We start from the raw sequence: 16,690 nt of genomic DNA, 5'->3' as shown, positions 1-16,690 counted from the left end.
CTCAAGGTTGGGAGTTAGTATAGTCACAGTAGCGTTTGTATCAGTGATAAAGCGGACAAGAAGATGAACTAACAAGTTTGGGAGTTAGCAAAGACACAGTAATGTTCATTTTAGCGGAATTAGTCTTTTTTTTTCTTTTTTCATGTGTTGTGAACAAGGTTGGGAGTTAGCATTGACACAGTAGCCATTGTTTTAGTAGGTGTTAGTCTGTTTTTTTGCAATCACCTTTGGAAGTTACAGGTATTGTGAATATTCTACCACTGCTAATGTTGCTAATGTGGCTAACGCTTCTAAAACGAATAACCCTTTTTAACATGGCTAATGTTTCTAACACTGCAAATGCTTCTAACATGGCTAACGCTTGTAACATGACTAACGTGGCTAACGCTTCTAACACGGCTAACGCTTCTGACATGGCTAACGCTTCTAACACGGCTAACGCTTCTGACATGGCTAACGCTTCTAACGTGGCTTACGTAGTGCATTATAAACAAGTTCTAGATTTAGTGTGAACGTCTTAAATGAAGTCTGACTGGTATACAGACTTATCTTTGACTCTTTTGTCCTGCTAAATGTGCCTTATAGTTTGGGTGCGCCATATAAATCATATAATTTTGAAAATGCACCCTTCATTGACATCCCACCTTATAATTCAGTTTGCCCTAAAACAAAAAAAAAAAATACTGTGTTTGTGCTCAATCTAAACTTCAATTTGTGTGCAAGCTTGATAAATATGAGTTTGTTTTTGTTTCCTTAATGAACAAGAAGGGCTGCAGCAAATTTGATCCTAAACAGGAAATTCAAATACATTATGTATTTTGGAAAACAAGACGTCAAAAGATAACTGAAAATAGTTTATTTTTATCTATGAGTTTTCAACATTGTTGAATTTTTATAACGGTCTCAGTCTTTTTCTTTTTACATACTTGAAATCTTATCAATGTGGTGCAGCTAGTGAGGACTGAGCCGTCAGAACAGTGCTATCTGGAACAGTGCTATCTGGAAGCAATCTAGGCTTTCTGTAGTGGAAATCTTGAACACTGACAAATGGATGGGAGGTAAATACTTTTCAGGAAGCTTGTTTGAAGTCTGTTTTACTTCGTGGGCGATACTGTTGTTAAATGGTAAATTGTGTACATTAATACAGTGCTTTTCTTAGACCCAAAGTCCTTACAGTCACAGTTCTATTAGCCGATGCACACACGCACTCACACACTCTGTTTCCAAAAATGGCGCCTACCAGTAACCATCAGGAGCAACATGGGGTTCAGTGACACTTTAACACATGGAAAGGCAAGGCGAACATGCTATTGTCCCATCAATGGTTTACTGCTTTTGTCAGGATTAAAAACTTAAAAGCACTTTTGCAAACAAATAACTCAATATGCATGTTTTCAAGCTATAAGGTTAACTATCACACTCTAACAAAACCTTGGCAAGGACAGAGAAAGCTAAACATGAAACTTAACAGACATGCAGGAGTCAAACTGGGACCATTTGTGCTGTATGTGTGAGGTACATACCGCAATTGGTTTCTTTTCTGACGTCCCTTGAATGATTTTTTATTTTCTGTACCTGCTGGTTGCCAATCAGGCTCACATGGGATTCTGGAGCCCATCCAGGTACTGAGTGAAGGCAGGGTTCACTCCAGACCAGGAGTGTCAGAATCCAGGCCTTGACCTGTCCAACATGTTTTCCAACCAAGCTGCCATTGAAGCTCCTTATTGGCTCAACACACCTGATCCAGGTAATCAGCAGCAGATGAGACAGGATTTCTGGACCTTGAGGCCTGGAGTTTGACACCGTCTGGCCTAGACAGTTTACCGGGCTGGGCGGTTGATTACCAAATCAAAGTAAACTTTATCGGCTCTTTTCCAACTAATGTGACTCAAAGTGATTTACATAAAACATGTTTCCAATTTCAAAAACCAAAAGCAAGACAAAAGGGTGACTTTTTTCTTTTTCAGCAGTTTATTGACATTTTTAGCTCAACATCCGCTCTCTTATGCCAATTTATGTTTATTTCAAGTTTTGATTTGCATGTCACTTTAAAATACCACTCTAATCATCTTTTAATTATTTTAAAGCATTTCCAGTGGTCTTTTGACTATGATTAGTTAATAATTTCTTTAAAATAAAAAGCCTACATTGTTTTTTGGAACTTAGTTTCTGCAGAGGCAGCAGCTCATTCAAAAATTGCCACTAAGTTATTGGCGGGACTGTTAGAGCAACCCCGCCCCCCTTTTCCCTCCCCATTGATGAGAGTTTTGAGAAGGGAGCTTGTGGGACATTCAGTATATTTTCACTGTCACAAATAAGCGCTTTTTGAACTGTATTATTTACTCTGGTTCTGCTTCACAATCACTTGAATAAAGAAATACTCATAACTGCCATTTTTTGCCAGATTGTATTTTATTTAGCCTTTATTTTACCAGGAGGATCAATTGAAAACTCATTTTCTTTTAGAATGAATCAAAGTTTGCCAGTTATTTCACTTATGGAGCCAAAAGAGATAATCAGCTACTTTCACAGGCTGAAATTCATTTAGCTTTTTGTAATTTATGAGCTGATTTTGAGTCATAGACAGGCATTCTACAGCTGCAGTGGGTGGTGTTCAAATCTCAGCATCTACACCATCTAATCTACTGAATTTCAGTTCAATGTCAGCGAGAATGGCACTTAATATTCCCAAACACTTTCTTACATTTCTGTCAGTCTTCATTTTTTACCCACTCCTGGATATCAAGGTCACTGCAGTCAGCTCATTCCGTGTGATGGAGCTGGCAGAGCACAAATCTACTGAGCACAGCAGGACTATTTATTAGTCACATCGGCAGATAGCCAACAACCGAGACCTGCAGAGGCTCACAATGAAAGTGGAAATTCAACAACAACAACAAAAATCTTAAAATAAAGACATTTCCCTGTTTCCTGAAAGCGCAGGAGTTTGCACAAATTTGAAAGAAAAATTAGTTTAAGGTGAACAAAAAACACTTAGACTGGATTTATATTCTTTTATCACAGCTATAATTTATTGACTTTAACTTCATGTAAATTAAAAAAAACTTGAAGAAACGGAATAAATTGCTTCTTTTACAGAAAATGAATTAGTTTTCAAGAGATCTTCACTTGGTTAATTTGCCAAAAAAACTGATTGACAGAAATGGAAGTTGGTGTTCGACGTGTTTTAAAATCTGGCTAAAATGCTTGATCATTTCTTAAACAATTTGCTGCTCTTGCTTCATGGAGGTGCTCTTTTAATTTTTTGTGTCTCGGCTTAAGCATCTCACTGAGGGACAGCTACAAGCCTCGGGAGGTCTTGTAAGTGAAAAATGTTCTAGAAGCTTTAGAGTTTGAAGCGTCCTGAACTTGTTGTGTTCAATTAAATCCTAAAATACACATTTAGAGGCGACCAGAAGTGAGACTGCATGAGTGTGAGGCCTTCACAATATGAGATTTGAAATTAGTGCTCGGGGTGGATGTGCTTCACTAGTTGAGTGGCTGTCTTTTCATTCTTTAAAGGGTTCAAATACTGGGCTAGGCTGACATTGTGCCCTTAGGCATGACACCAAACTCAAAATCACCCCAGATACAAAAGCAAACTTCATCCTTCATCTCCTTTTGGTGCTGCCAGGCTCAGTCTGGGTCTGCAGTTTAGGAAAACTTGCAGCTTTTAAAAAATGTCAATAATTGGACAGATCCACTTAATTAGATCCACTTTCTGTCTCAATGCAACCAAAATTTTCCTTAGAAAAAGTAGAAATCAAATACGACTTGATAAGATTGAATTAAAAATGCAACTTCTTTCATGAAATGTGCAAACTAAATCATCAGAAAAATACTAAATCAACATCATTGTCATTGGTAGAGGTCTAATGTCACACGCTCTGATTAAAAAACCAAACACAGCAAATGAAGAAGAACTGGAAGAGATTGAGGAACTGTCAGTTGATTTTATCCATTACATTCAAATAAGTCTGAGGTCACTTTGGCCGGTCAGCAAACCGTTGCCTGAAGCCATGGAAGCTTGGAAACCCCACTTCTGTTCATGATGCATTACTTTTTAATGAAGAGCTGAGAGCGCAGATTAAAACGAGTGAGAGTTTTTGTGAGGATATTTGATTAAGTTTGAGGAACATATGCTACGACCAGCAGGACTTTAATGTTGTACAATCCTCGTGGCGATTTTTGTATTTCCAGAGATATCACATATGACTTGGCGGGTTTTGCAGAAGAGGGAAAAAAAATGCTTTGACACTGATGCATCAAAACATCTTTAATATTTCCTTTTGATAGTGTGGTGCAGGGAAAAAAACATTGAGTCTCAGATTGTACAGTTAGCTTAGGTTTATGGTTTATATCATTCCCAGCTTTGAAATTTGAGACCCCGATTGACATAGAGCAGGGTTGTGTAAAGTCAGTCCTCGAGGACCGGTCTCCTACATGTTCTCCAACCAAGTTGCCATGGCAGCTCTTTATTGGTTAAACACACCTGATCCAGGTAATCAGCAGCAGATAAGACAGGGTTCCTGGAAAACCAGCAGGCAAGCCCTCGAGGACTGACTTTGAACACCCCTGCCATAGAGGCTTTTACGTCAGTTTTTTATCTGTTCCTGCTACACATTCTCATTCCTAACTTGTCAAATATAAAAGTATGATAAGCACCCCTTCCATGTCACTTTTTGTTGTTTTTGAAGTCCCCAACTCATCATTTTTTGACGTGCTGGCTATTACCAATAAATCAGGGGTCCCCAACCTGCTGGACGTGGTACAAGATGGGATAATGGTCACAGAACCAGGGTTAGAGAACCCTGATTATTGTAGGCATTTGTTCCTGTCTGTTTTCAGTCTGTGCTCCCTATACTGGACCAGAACCGGCCCACGCCATGAGGGTTGGAGACCCCTGATTATTGTATGCATTTTTTCCAGTCTGTATCTGGTCTGTGGTCCCAATATTGGACCAGTACTAGTACACGTCCCGAGGGTTGGGGACCCCTGATTATTGTATGTATTTTTTCCCGTCTGTATCCAGTCTGTGGTCCCTATACTGGACCAGAACCAGTCCACGTTATGATGGTTGGGGACCCCTGATTATCATATGAATTTTTTCCCCGTCTGTGGCCCAGTACCAAGCGGCCTCTTGGGGTGGTACCAGTTCGCGGCCCGGAGATTTGGGACCCATGACTAGCATCTGTGGACAAGTACCAGGCAGCCCTCGGACTGGTAGCGGTTTGCGGCCCGGCGATTTGGGACCCCCAATTTAATGGGAACAGTCAGCACATCAGAAAACGACAAGTTAGGGGACACTCAAAACGTCAAAAAAGTGACTCGTAGGGGGTCCTTACGTTTATGACGAGTTGGGAATAAGAATTTGTAGGATCCTGATTCACAACGATTTGAATAAAATAAACACAGCATGTCCTCCATCTCGAGAAAAACACAATTTGTATTGGAGTGAGTCTTTAATTAGGATATATAACATTGCACGTACATGAGTGGGATTCTGAAATCCTGCGTCATGCATAACACCAGCTTTGTGGGGCCACACATGCCTGTGCATCCGTGTGCTTGTGTACCGCTCTCTGCTTGTGAGTATGTGTTGTGCTCCAGGAGGCCAACTCTCAGCTGTCAGGAAGTGCAGCCTGCAGTCAGTCAAGGAGAACAGGTCCGTGTAAGCTGCCAGTCAGTCCCAGCACTACAACTGCTGTCCCCCCAGTAATGATGCAGGGAGAGTACATCTAGCACTACAGGAGCTCATTAAGGGAAAGTAATTGGAGTTTGCTAAAAACAACATCCTTCAGACTTTGGAGACAGGTGTGTGTCCATATTTAGAGAGAGACAGACTTCTGATCTGACAGACAGACAGGCAGGTATTTGTTTCCTTTTCCTCTTGAGTTGTCATTGTCATTCAGCCTCCAAACCCTCTTCTTCTGTCAACAGATACAAAAACGCACAAAAAAAAAAAAAAAATAGCCTCTTATTCACCTCATCAATGCCTCCCCCGATTCCCTGCTTTCATCCGACGTTGACAATCGCTCTAATTACGCCTGCTCTCGTAGATAAGTGAGAGTTTGGAATAGTTTAATGGCGCAATCTGAAATTAAATACAACACACGTAAACAGAAGCACAGGAGGAGAAACATGTAATTATCGGTAATGATTGTGCAGGATTCTAGCACGAAAAAGGGAGCCAAACCTCATGAGCTGAAATGGAACTGTACGTTGCCAAAGCAGGGATCAAATAAGATTAGTTTCTTTTAACTGTAGCAATGCCAGTAACTTCATGTTATCTAAATGCCTTGGAGATTTTTTTTTTTTTTTTAACTCTGTGGGCCATTATTAAATATTCATGTGCGACGGGACAAATGTGATCATACAGAACGCAAAAGGAGCGCCATTCAAATGAAGTAAATTTAAGTTCCATGAGGATGCCATGAAACTGGCATGAGCTACTCTAATCCTTCTTAACGTCGAGTGGAGGAGAGCGTGTCATGCGGTGATTGTGCTGGTAGGCTTGCATGTTTCACGTGTTCCTCCATGAGCAGGTCGGGCTTAGATAGCAGGGATGGCTGACTCAACAGTAAGACACAAGCTTACCCTTTACCTTGAGTCATCAAATTGGGATTAGGCAGATGCGGCTTATATTTTACATGGTTTACCGTTTTCACAGGTACTGAGAATACGTCTAAATGGATTAACATTAGGTCTTTTTCTCCCACAGTCACAGTAGGATTTAGAGTTGGTGCATTGCAGTTTGTCTCTCATGGTATATAAATGAGACGTATCTGTACTTTTGTGACACTACTGAAGGATAAACTAGTTAACATGGAATAGGTGGTGAAAAAAAGTGTTATATTTGTCTGAATAAAATTTGCTTTGGAGATCATTCGATGAAATAATTTCCAGAAATGATGTTCCAGAACAAACATTATTGTGACCCATGGGAGCTATGCATTTAGAGAACAAAACACAACAAAAAAAGATTAAAAATAAACTAAAATTACAGTAAAATGATTCCTGTATTTTTGTTTAGGATTATAAGGTACACCGTCAATGAATTGTCCATTTTCGAAATTATGTCAAATATAAAGCACACCCAAACTATCCTCGGGAACCAGCCCTTTTAATAAAAAGTCGATTCAAACGCACCCAAACCTGTATTTTGGACTTTAAAAACTCTTGTATCTACGCATCACTACAAATTTTATTTAAGTCCAGTTTTACCATTTTAACTTTCGACAGGAATTATTTATTCGCTATACTAGTGAGCATCGATGCACGCAAGTTTTTCGCAGAGACTTCTGGGAAATTTCTAGTGTACTCGATATTGGAATTGTAGATTTGGACAGCAATAGAAAATGGCGAACGCACTATAGAGTGAGAAGTGAAGGAATTCGGACGTAGCTTGGGACTTGTTTGTGATAAGCAACATGTTAGCATGTTAGAAGTGTTACCCGCGTTTTAACTCCCAACCGTGTTTGCAACATGTAAAAAAACAACAGACAGATACAGCTAAAACAAACATTACTCTGACTATGCTAACTCCCAACCTTTGTCAGTTAAACAACACGTTAGCCGCGTTAGCATTCACACGAAAACACCCAACCAAACATTTTGACAGTGCCGTTTACCTCTCAAAATCGCTTTAACATCAGAAAGCACAACCAGGATTAATTTCCATATATGAGGCACTCTGGATTATAAGGCACACTGTCATTTTGTGAAATAAATTGAGACTTTAAATGTGCCTTATAGTGTGAAAAATATTTCAGAGCAAACAAAACTGGAGAAAAACACTACAAATTAAGAATTAACACTCATTTTTATCAAAATAAAATACTAAAAAGAAATAAAGCAAAACATTGTTCCTCAGAGAGTCAATTACTCACACTTCTCCTGTTGTGCAGTTCCATTTTCAAGCAGCACAACTCTCTCAGCTGATCAAATATGAGCCCCACTTTTGCTATGTTTTGCTTCAGCTTTGCATTTTTCTCTTTTTTTAAACTACTCAGTTTGCATTTGGGACAATATGGCATCCTTGGCTTAACATTATGAAATTCCTTAAATTTGAAATGTTAAGATCATTTACTACTACGGACTGAAAAACCAGTGATACGCTGTTATAAAACACTTTTAACAAACACATCTTTGTTTTGTCTTTTTAAGTTTTTTTTAAGATATCTTCAGAAAAATAATCTCAGAATGGGTTTGAATGCTTTTACAGTTTCATCATTATATCACTTAAAATTTAATGAAAAGACGGTTATTACTTTTTTAATGATGTTCTTTCTTTTAACACCATATGTTTTTTTTTACTATTTGACAATTGGATTGAGACTCAAATGAAATAAACATTTAACAGATGTATTTTTTAAGTGCTGTCAGGTGAAAAACAACTGAAAAGAACTGTTACATCATTAACATTAACATTTTTTTTTCTTTATGAACCAAGGTCCATAAAACCAGCCTGTTTTGTCCTGCAGCTATTTACAAGACAGAACAGAACTTGTTTACTGAGACCGTGTTGCGTCTTCATGTTACATCATCTGTGCAGTGGGTTGCAGCACTGATGCGGGTGATCCCCATGTCAGCACAGATAAATAAATGTGAATAGCTGCTCTTAGAGAATTCTGCTGGGAGGAATTAAAAACAGACCAGCTGTTTACACTTTAGTTGCAGTGACATGACGCATTGTAACTGTAATTGAGGTTTATGTATGTGTATTGAGTTCGACTTGCAGCTAATGTGTGCTGTCGCTTTTCATGAGCACTGCTTTACTTTCTTTTTAATTAAGATATTTTTTTTAGGTTGTATTAATAGTTTTTCTTTGTGGAAAAAAAGTAAAAATACCAAATCCATCAATTTGTTGCAAAATATATTTAGAAAATTTAGAAAATACATCGTGGTCACTTTTTTGTGTATTCTGTGGTGAACCTATTAAACAGAATTTGTTTCACTATAAAAGTTACACCATCTCTTTTGCTGGGTAATTTTTACCCAATATAATATATCCAATAAAAAGTATTTGTCATGAAAAATAGATCAAAATATGACAACACAAGATAAATTAGAGGAACTTTTTTTATTTTATTTTTAGCTGTGATTTATGTAAGAAAATGGAAAATATAAGCATAGGAAGATCCTAAAAACATTCTTGAAAATGACCCAAAAAATTGAAATTTGACAACAAAAAATTCCTAAAAAAAATAAAAAAAAATGATACTGGGGACCTGGTCTTTGGTACACCCATTCCTGGGACATGTGAGACTTTATCCAGGGACCCAAAATGCCATATATTTGAAATCATGTAAATACTTTTAAGTAATTAAGTACATTTTATTTATAGAGCTCCTTTCACTGATAAAATCACAAAGTGCTTTACAATGAGAGAAAATAAAAGAGATTAAAACAATCGATAAAGCATAATACAGTACAAATTAACTAAAAGCTCTTTTAAAAAGTGGCGTCGTCAGCTGTTTCTTAAAAAGGTGAAAGAACTCATCAAAGTTCTAGACATACTGCAAATGTGTTGTTTCTGATCAATCATGACTAATTTAACTATTAAAAAATAAAATATTGCTAATTTGTTTTTTGGGGTTTGCTGATGGGATATTATATACTATATTATATTATATTATATTATATTATATGTTGGCTTTTAGTAGGAATAAATTAATGTCCCCCCAAATCTATTTCATCACAATTGTAGTAACTTTGAGTTGAGTTTGGTTTGCTAAAGCTGTAATTTCTAAAGCTTAGTTTGGTTTGTTAAATCTAATATCTCCAGCTCTCAAGTCCCAGCAGCTGCAGCTGATCACTTCAGTCTGTAGACTTGTAGTCTTTAACATAATGAACATCTTTTACATTTACTTCCACAGCCTTTTTTGCTTCTTTTTAATGTTATGTTTATGTAGACGTTATAGTCGAGGGATTTCTGCTCTTGTCATTGTCAGAAGGAAGAACAGATGGTTAGACAGTTACAGCTGGAAAACACATGGATGAAGCCACAGTGAAAGGTAGCAGGAAGCAGCTGGTAAACATGACAGGTTGGGAATGACAACTCTTTTCAATTGAGCGTTAAGAGTTTTAGTAAAATTGGAAAAGTTTGTGGAACTTTCCGGCTTTACAAGACCCTGTATGATAAACAATAATAGAGGATATAAAATATTAGAGATAAGCCAGATCTATAGATAAGTGTTTGAAAAATAATAAAGATTTGGTCAAAAAACATCACACAAAGACTTGGAATGAAAAACTTAAATTGCTGGTTTTATTAATATTTTTTAATAAAAGTGTTTTGTGTGTTTTGATATAAACACAAAAGCACTCAATAGAGAGTCTCAACTGCTTTTATTTAATAAGATATAAACAAACTAAAGGGATTTTCAAGTCTTTCTATAGGAATTTTTCCAATATAAAGGACGAGTGTGAAGTGTCTGTCAGTACAGGGAAACATTGAGCTTAAGTTTTATGACATTTTCTGATTTTGTGTTTCAATCTTTTGGGATATTTGGACCCAAATAAGAAACTTTTTTTTAAAACCCAAAACCTTTTTTCCAATGCAATCAATCTTACTTCTAATACTATAAAAGTCACATATGATAGCATAAAAAAACAAGAAAAAGGGAGAAAACAGGAATTATCTTTAGTTTGTCTCAAGTGTTTAATAAGACTTGTTTGGGGACGTTGTTTAAAAAAATAAAAAATAAAAAAGGTAAAAAGGTAAAAGCAGTTCCTCAGGGATGTTACAGAATGTTAGAAATTTACTTACCTGTGACACAAATGTTGGATATTTTTAATCAATTATATAGAGCGTTTGTCACATCATTTTAATAACAAAAAAACACATCAACAAAAGAAAACACATTCTAGTGGTCATAGAAAATGTTAAGTGCTACTCCAAATTACTAGTTTAAAATAAGACCCATTGTTACTGATCACTCACTCTTGTCCATTTATTGTACTCAAACCCTTTTTTAAATATATAATTATAAAACAAAAGCATCAGTTTGTTAATGCACTATGTGCAAAAACAGATTGCTAATTGTGTTTTGTAGGTTTTGCATACCTGGAGTCGCTCACTGGCATCCAGAAAAGCTCATCTAAAGCACTTTATAGAGAGTAAATAATGGAGGCCCATCAGAATAATAGGATAGACGACTGCTGCGTTTTACAGTGAAATCATAGATAAAATAGTTGATTGTGTTCGGAGAACTTTTTGTAAATAAACTCAAAATGAAATGACTGTAAATCAGTTGTCTGGGTGCTGTTTTTATGCATAAAAAATTATATTTTTGTTCCAATCTGGCAACATTTCCCATAAAAGGTTTAATTTGGCTATAAATCAGACTGAAAATAGGAGCCCTTTGCCTTTGCCGCATGTGTCTAACATGAATATGCTCATCAGTTCCATGCACATGATTGCCAGGGTCTGTGGAGCCACTTGACTGTAAAACTAAAATGGCCCCTAAAAGCCATAAAGGCTTCAGTCTCTCCGTCGTTTGACACATCAGTCGAATTCTTCTCACTCCAGACTGCAGTCCCAACTCAGTTATTTTTGCAAGAGAAGTGCTCTTCCAATTTCTGTTTTGTCATTTCTAACTGGAGCAATCCTCTGAGTGAATTCCCAGAGTGCCCCGGCACGTGTCAGAAACACAGAGGCAGAGAAAAAGAGGAAGAACAGATATGAAAAAAAAAATCATATGCAGTTAACAGGAAATAATTCTTCTTGACTGAAAAGCGTTTGCTCAACGAGTTTTTCATCATCACTATTTCTCAAGCTGTCCTGCTGTCATTAGTCTCTTGGCGAAGGAAAGAAAAAAAGAAGGCTTATTTTCTCTTTTCTCCAAGTACAGGACGCAGTGCATTATATCTGCTGATTTACACTTTCATACACGTTGGCTGTCATTAGTGGAGGAGCAGCCCGGGGATAATAATGCCGGGGTGGGAAATGCAATGAAAGTAATGCCATTTGCTGCTCACTTGCTCATTCCCACAGTGGCTCTATGCAGCAGTCACCATCAACAAAATTATTCTGCCAACTTTCCGTGTCTTCTTTATTTTCCTTTTCTTCATATATCATGCAAATCTTTACATGTGCTCACATGTTGAAAGGCAAGTTTTCTATTTTATTCCAAATGTTTCCAACCGTCTATCCATGTCTGATAGTAGTTGCGTAAAAGTATAGTATTACATTAAAAGTGTTGTTAATATGCAGTGTGATAAGTTAGAAATTCAATTAAATGTCCTTTAACATTTTTAATCATCTTGTGTATGAAAATCCTTCAGTTTATCACCTACAGTTTAACAGATGTAGTACTATTTTTAATGTTACACATTTCATGCAGGATCAGAAAAAAACTTTTTCTTTGTGCTCCAGAAAATAGGTTACAAGACTTCAGATGTATGTGATGCAGATAACTCCAAAGTTAGGGCAATAGAGGTTCTGAAAAATCCTTGAAACAGAAATACTCAAAGAAATAGTTGGCATAAGTAACTTCTAGGAAGTTTCTTCCTTTTTTTCTCTCTCTCTCTCTTTCTCGCTGTGCTTTGATTTTGAAATACAACATTTATATTGTTAGAATAGGAGGGTTTAGAGGTATATAGCAAAGAAAAGCTCTCTAATTAGACTGCGGTTTGTCAGGCGGTTTCATTAGGATGATGTGTTTTGTAAGAAAGGAAGAATCAGAGCCCTAACACATCCCAACATAAGAATGTCCATATTTAGTTGGTCTATAGTGTTTTTTATCTCTTAAATGGGTATCAGGTTACTCCTGTTCCTATTAGTTCTGCAACTCAAGATAAACAGAAACCATTCTTCTCTATTAAAATGAATAATAAAAGATCCACTTGAATGAAAAGTGAGTTTTTTTAAGTTTTTAATAGGGATTTCCAGATCCAATCACGTCATCAAAAATTGGGCCCAATCACATGTCTGATGACTCAATCAATATCAGATTAAACTTATTGTTACACATAAATGCTCTGCTAGAAGTCTGCATGTCATGAACGGCGCACGACATGTTTTTGCCGTAAAGCGCAGGAGAATACAGCAGCAGTTCAAGCAGGAGGCTAACAAAAACAGTCCAGTCAAGCTAGCTAGATGTTCAGACTTCTTGGGATCAATAACTCTTTTAATAAACATTTAAAACTGACAAGTGTCTCTACTTTTTTGCCTTTACAGTGATTTACAAAGACATTTCAACAGAAAAAAGTTTTTTGTTTCTTTTTAACGTTTAGTTCTCCGTCCTACCGACAGGCAAACGGCTACGCAGCAGCTGCTAACTCTGCTAAGTGCTAGCTCTGAGATTTAACCCCTTGAAGTGAAGATATTAATCACATTTGGTAAAAATGTTCAATAGCTCTGAAAATAATATAGCTAATATCACTAAACTTTCTCACATGACTAATTAACACCTATATACAGAGATAATTGTTTTTTTTCCTATTTAGTTGCACTGCTTTTACTTGATAGTTTAAGCTACTTTACAAAAGTGCTCTGTTTAAGTGTTAATTAATAAAAGATTAATAAAATAAAAAAGGATTGCTTGTTTTTAACAGGTTCTTGTAGAATTTTTCCCATGATGAAGGACATAAATACAGAAAATTATGCTCAAAATTGCATTTCTGAGTATTTGTTAAGTTGTGAAAAAATGCCATTTGAAGAAACTTGATGTAGAACCTGCATAACGCTGTAAGCTAGCAGGAGAGAGTGTAAACAAAGAGATGATGGGAAATGAGGGTAGGCTTACTCTGCACTAACAACTCAGGTACATTTCTAATGAACTTCTGCCACGCTGCAGAAACTATGTCCTAAAAAAATGACTGTTTATATGATTTTTGCCAAAATCGGCATAATCATAATTAAAAAAGATCCCTTTTGAAATAGCTCAAAAGTTGACCGGAGTGGTACTTTTTAAAAAAAAAAATGTCAAGTTTATTTTTCTTAAACCTTTTTCTGAAAAATATCATATGTTATAGGCCTGTCTGCTCCAGTTAGTCCAGAGTGCGTCAATAAGAGGCTCCAACACAACACAATATCAAGTGACTAAGAACGCAACGCTGCCTGCTGCTGCTGGCTTTATAAATCAAATGCTCCTGAAATTGGTTTGTGAGGATTCTGACATTTAGAGTTTTATGAAGTAACTTAATATGTGACCTTGATCCAAAATCTAATTTATCAAAAACTGCATACAGTACAGTGCAGACATGACTATTATGTATCTTTAGCTTTTGTGGCATGCAAAATGAAAACAGATTATTGATGGATGTCTGCAGTTAAGACACAGAAAAGAAACCTGAATTTAAACTACAGGAATTTTCATATTTCTTTTGATTGGATTGCTCCATGTTTTTTTAGTGATGACCTGTATTCCAATCATCGTTTAAGCATAAAAACAATATTTACGGGAGTCAAATGAGTACCCAAATGGGTTTCAATAGCTGACAAAGTCTGTAATTTTCAGAAATAATCTTTTTTTTTTTCCACACAATTTGAAAAGATTGTGGACTTTGTTCCATCAAAGCTGCATTACCGTTTCATCATACTGCAGATAAAAACAGGGATCGCTTTGAAAACCTCTGCTCTGCCTGAAGAAGCTTTGTCTTCAGACAGTCGTGACTGTGCAGGTAAAGCAGAAGAAGGAAACAGTGACGAGACATGGCCACAGCTGGAAAATGTCATTTATTAAGAGGTTTTGAAGTGATTTTTTATTTTGTCTTGTATGTCACAGCTGGCTTCTGTCACTGACAGTTACACCTCAATCATGTTAGTGATTACTTTCCTCTGTATAAATTATGCACTCATCGGTTTTCTTTGTTCTCTGCCAAATCCTCAGTGATGTTCACTTGGTTTTCCCACGCTCCGTTTCAAAATTTATGTTTGGACTTTCTTTGTTCTTGGATTTCTCGCTCGGCAGCGCGTTGGGATTGTCGAGTGAATCCTCTTTTTTTGTTATTTTTTTTTTACCTCACTTCATTTTTTACCCCACTTGTACTATCAATCTTGTAAAGATTTGCTTTAAAAACAGACCCCAAACTGCACAAATGAGACACAAATTTAGTCTCCAGCCGTCCATACGTACTTCTAAAAAGAGGTGATTAATGAACTGGTTACTGTCAGTGTTAAGTGGAGAAAATGGAGAGGAAGAAAATGGAAGATCGTATTACATCTATTCCAGGAAAATTCATTCCATTCACTGCGGTGGTAAAGGAAACGGAGCGCTGTGATAGATTTCAAGGAATGGAGAATTAACATTATTACAGCAGAATTGGTGGATTAAATGTTGAAAATGATAGCTTCTTTGATATTTGTAGATCCAATTCCATCATAGATTAACTGCTGTAGACGTACACACTCCCTGCAGAGACACAGACAGCAAAGAGGTTTTCATTCCAACACAGGAACTTTTGGATCAAAACTCATAGAATGTCAAACGTGTTAACCTGATGTTAGGAGACACAGGAAAAGACCAGGATAATATTTTTATATTATTCTCTTATATCATATTATTGTATTTTTTTTTTGCCAAAGATGTTAAAGTGATTGAAGATAAAAATATTTGGGTTTTTGTTTCACAGACGAGGCTCAAAATGAAACCCTGTGGCGCACTCTGCAAACACAACAAACAAAACTATTTGAAGGTGCTTAGATCAGGTGCTTCCAGTGGTGTGTGACATTTTATATAAAATTGTGTTTTAGGGGTAGAGCGGTCAACCTCTGGTCGGGTTTGGTTCCCGCCTTATTTGCTAATGGGCAAGACACTGAAAACAACAGGACGTTTCTCCGGGTGGTTATAGGTCGGCGCTAGTGGAAGGCATTGCAGGCGCCATCGGTGTGTGAACGTATGTGTTTATGGGTAAAGGTGACCGACTCTGAAGCACTTTGGGCCTTAAAGCAAGGTAGGATACATAAAAGTATGTCATTTACTGTTAAAAAAAGTTTTATTCTCTGAAAAGAGATGAACAGTTTTATTTAAAATCTGGAATGTGAGATAACCCTTCCCCCCTTTTGATTGGTTTTCATATGCTTAAAAATAACCAAAATATTATGTGTATTTTACTATTAGGAAAAATTATTTGTTGTTTTTGCAGATTTTCTTTTTCAGATGACAAAATTAGCAACTTGTAAAGATATGTTGAAAAAAAACATATCTCAAATATTTTATAATATAGAGCTAAACATAACATATTAATCAGAAAATGCATGATTTGTCAGCATAAAGATGAGAAAAATAGATGCTGTACTACTAAACTTTGCTGTTTTTCAAAGTGATATTTTTCTTCTTTGTGAGGAACTTTTGAGACTTTTTTTCTGATTTCAGGAGCCAGCAGCTTCTCCCAAGGTCAAAAATATCATTACAGCTCAAGTTCTACAAGAATCAATTAGCATTTTGAATATTAATTACACTGCAAATGGAAAAAAGAACATACGTGCATCGATGTTTTTGAACACATCGTATAAGGAAGGAAACTTGTTACAACTGCTTTGCATTTACTGAAGTGTTTTGGCATAATGTGTGGCGTCATTGTTTGCAAAAGGGGAAAGAATCACGCTAACAAACATGCATCATGCTAACAACACAACACAGGATAGAACAGAACAGTGCTTTAACAGTTCTCCCGCCCTCACAGTGACTCCTTCGTCAATAAACCTTTCTGTACTGTAAACTAAAGTTAGATTTGAGGTCAT

The 16,690-nt window shown here is 36.6% G+C and overlaps 1 protein-coding gene and 1 long non-coding RNA gene across 2 annotated transcripts in view; one reads left to right on the top strand and one right to left on the bottom strand.

The window, feature by feature from the left end:
- rtn4rl1b (reticulon 4 receptor-like 1b) overlaps nucleotides 1-16,690 on the top strand; it is a 197,166-nt gene that overhangs the window by 147,986 nt on the left and 32,490 nt on the right. The window lies entirely within an intron of this gene.
- LOC118599561 overlaps nucleotides 14,713-16,690 on the bottom strand; it is a 29,944-nt gene continuing 27,966 nt past the window's right edge. Inside the window, exon 2 of the long non-coding RNA XR_004948965.1 lies at nucleotides 14,713-15,359. This is a non-coding gene — a long non-coding RNA (uncharacterized LOC118599561). The remainder of the gene's footprint in view (nucleotides 15,360-16,690) is intronic.

This window comes from Oryzias melastigma, linkage group LG13 (genome assembly GCF_002922805.2).
Source record: "Oryzias melastigma strain HK-1 linkage group LG13, ASM292280v2, whole genome shotgun sequence".
NCBI classification, from domain to species: domain Eukaryota; kingdom Metazoa; phylum Chordata; class Actinopteri; order Beloniformes; family Adrianichthyidae; genus Oryzias; species Oryzias melastigma.
Note: the sequence above shows the minus strand (reverse complement) of the source record. Positions and strands in the feature narration are given on the sequence as shown.